Consider the following 2,615-nt stretch of genomic DNA (forward strand, 5'->3'; position numbering starts at 1 on the left):
CCATAGCACCAGAGCTCCATACCTCCAGAGCTCCAGAGCTCCAGCCTGGGTGGCTGGTGGCTCCATAGCTCCATACTTCCATAGCTCTAAGTCAGAGAGTTGGCGAAAATTGCACTAAGTGCGAAAGCCCATTCATTTACAACGGCGTGTCCACAAGGCGGCGACATTTCCCCGTTACCGGTGGCTGCGCGGCGGGTGAGTGACAGAGCTTATCCGAGCGGCTGGAACTCTGCGCCGGCGTGGTCGAGCGTGAGGCCTCGGCCCTTTGGCTGCCTGGTACCTAAAACACTTCCATTGATCCAGCCACGGAGGGTGCTGGCTGGTGGCTCCATACCTCCATAGCTCCATAGCACCAGAGCTCCATAGCTCCATAGCACCAGAGCTCCATGGCTTCAGAGCTCCATAGCACCATAGCTCCATAGCACCAGAGCTCCAGGGCTCCAAAGCTCCATACCTCCAGAGCTCCATACCTCCAGAGCTCCATACTTCCAGAGCTCCATAGCTCCATAGCTCCATAGCACCAGAGCTCCATAGCTCCATAGCACCAGAGCTCCATAGCTCCATAGCACCAGAGCTCCATACTTCCATAGCTCCATAGCTCCATACCTCCAGAGCTCCATAGCTCCATAGCTCCATACCTCCAGAGCTCCATAGCTCCAGAGCTCCATAGCTCCATAGCTCCATAGCACCAGAGCTCCATAGCTCCATAGCACCAGAGCTCCATACTTCCATAGCTCCAGGGCTCCATAGCTCCAGGGCTCCATACCTCCAGAGCTCCATAGCTCCATACTTCCAGAGCTCCATAGCTCCATACTTCCATAGCTCCATACTTCCATACCTCCATAGCTCCATACTTCCATAGCACCAGAGCTCCATACTTCCATAGCACCAGAGCTCCATACCTCCAGAGCTCCAGAGCTCCAGCCTGGGTGGCTGGTGGCTCCATAGCTCCATACTTCCATAGCTCTAAGTCAGAGAGTTGGCGAAAATTGCACTAAGTGCGAAAGCCCATTCATTTACAACGGCGTGTCCACAAGGCGGCGACATTTCCCCGTTACCGGTGGCTGCGCGGCGGGTGAGTGACAGAGCTTATCCGAGCGGCTGGAACTCTGCGCCGGCGTGGTCGAGCGTGAGGCCTCGGCCCTTTGGCTGCCTGGTACCTAAAACACTTCCATTGATCCAGCCACGGAGGGTGCTGGCTGGTGGCTCCATACCTCCATAGCTCCATAGCACCAGAGCTCCATAGCTCCATAGCACCAGAGCTCCATGGCTTCAGAGCTCCATAGCACCATAGCTCCATACCTCCAGAGCTCCAGGGCTCCAAAGCTCCATACCTCCAGAGCGCCATACCTCCAGAGCTCCATACCTCCAGAGCTCCATAGCTCCATAGCACCAGAGCTCCATAGCTCCATAGCACCAGAGCTCCATAGCACCATAGCTCCATAGCACCAGAGCTCCATAGCTCCATAGCACCAGAGCTCCATAGCTCCATAGCACCAGAGCTCCATAGCTCCATAGCACCAGAGCTCCATACTTCCAGAGCTCCATAGCTCCATAGCTCCATAGCACCAGAGCTCCATAGCTCCATAGCACCAGAGCTCCATAGCTCCATAGCACCAGAGCTCCATACTTCCATAGCTCCATAGCTCCATACCTCCAGAGCTCCATAGCTCCATACCTCCAGAGCTCCATAGCTCCAGAGCTCCATAGCTCCATAGCACCAGAGCTCCATAGCTCCATAGCACCAGAGCTCCATACTTCCATAGCTCCAGGGCTCCATAGCTCCAGGGCTCCATAGCTCCATAGCTCCATACCTCCAGAGCTCCATAGCTCCATACCTCCAGAGCTCCATAGCTCCATACTTCCAGAGCTCCATAGCTCCATAGCACCAGAGCTCCATAGCTCCATAGCACCAGAGCTCCATAGCTCCATAGCACCAGAGCTCCATAGCTCCATAGCACCAGAGCTCCATAGCTCCATAGCTCCAGGGCTCCATAGCTCCATAGCTCCAGGGCTCCATAGCTCCATAGCTCCAGGGCTCCATAGCTCCAGGGCTCCAGGGCTCCATAGCTCCATACCTCCAGAGCTCCATAGCTCCATACTTCCAGAGCTCCATAGCTCCATAGCTCCATACTTCCATAGCTCCATAGCTCCATACTTCCATAGCACCAGAGCTCCATACCTCCAGAGCTCCATAGCTCCAGCCTGGGTGGCTGGTGGCTCCATAGCTCCATACTTCCATAGCTCCAGTCAGAGAGTTGGCGAAAATTGCACTAAGTGCGAAAGCCCATTCATTTACAACGGCGTGTCCACAAGGCGGCGACATTTCCCCGTTACCGGTGGCTGCGCGGCGGGTGAGTGACAGAGCTTATCCGAGCGGCTGGAACTCTGCGCCGGCGTGGTCGAGCGTGAGGCCTCGGCCCTTTGGCTGCCTGGTACCTAAAACACTTCCATTGATCCAGCCACGGAGGGTGCTGGCTGGTGGCTCCATACCTCCATAGCTCCATAGCACCAGAGCTCCATAGCTCCATAGCACCAGAGCTCCATGGCTTCAGAGCTCCATAGCACCATAGCTCCATACCTCCAGAGCTCCAGGGCTCCATAGCTCCATACCT

Source organism: Syngnathus leptorhynchus, unplaced genomic scaffold (assembly GCF_054491065.1).
Source record: "Syngnathus leptorhynchus isolate UIUO unplaced genomic scaffold, UIUO_Slep HiC_scaffold_45, whole genome shotgun sequence".
Classification (NCBI taxonomy): domain Eukaryota; kingdom Metazoa; phylum Chordata; class Actinopteri; order Syngnathiformes; family Syngnathidae; genus Syngnathus; species Syngnathus leptorhynchus.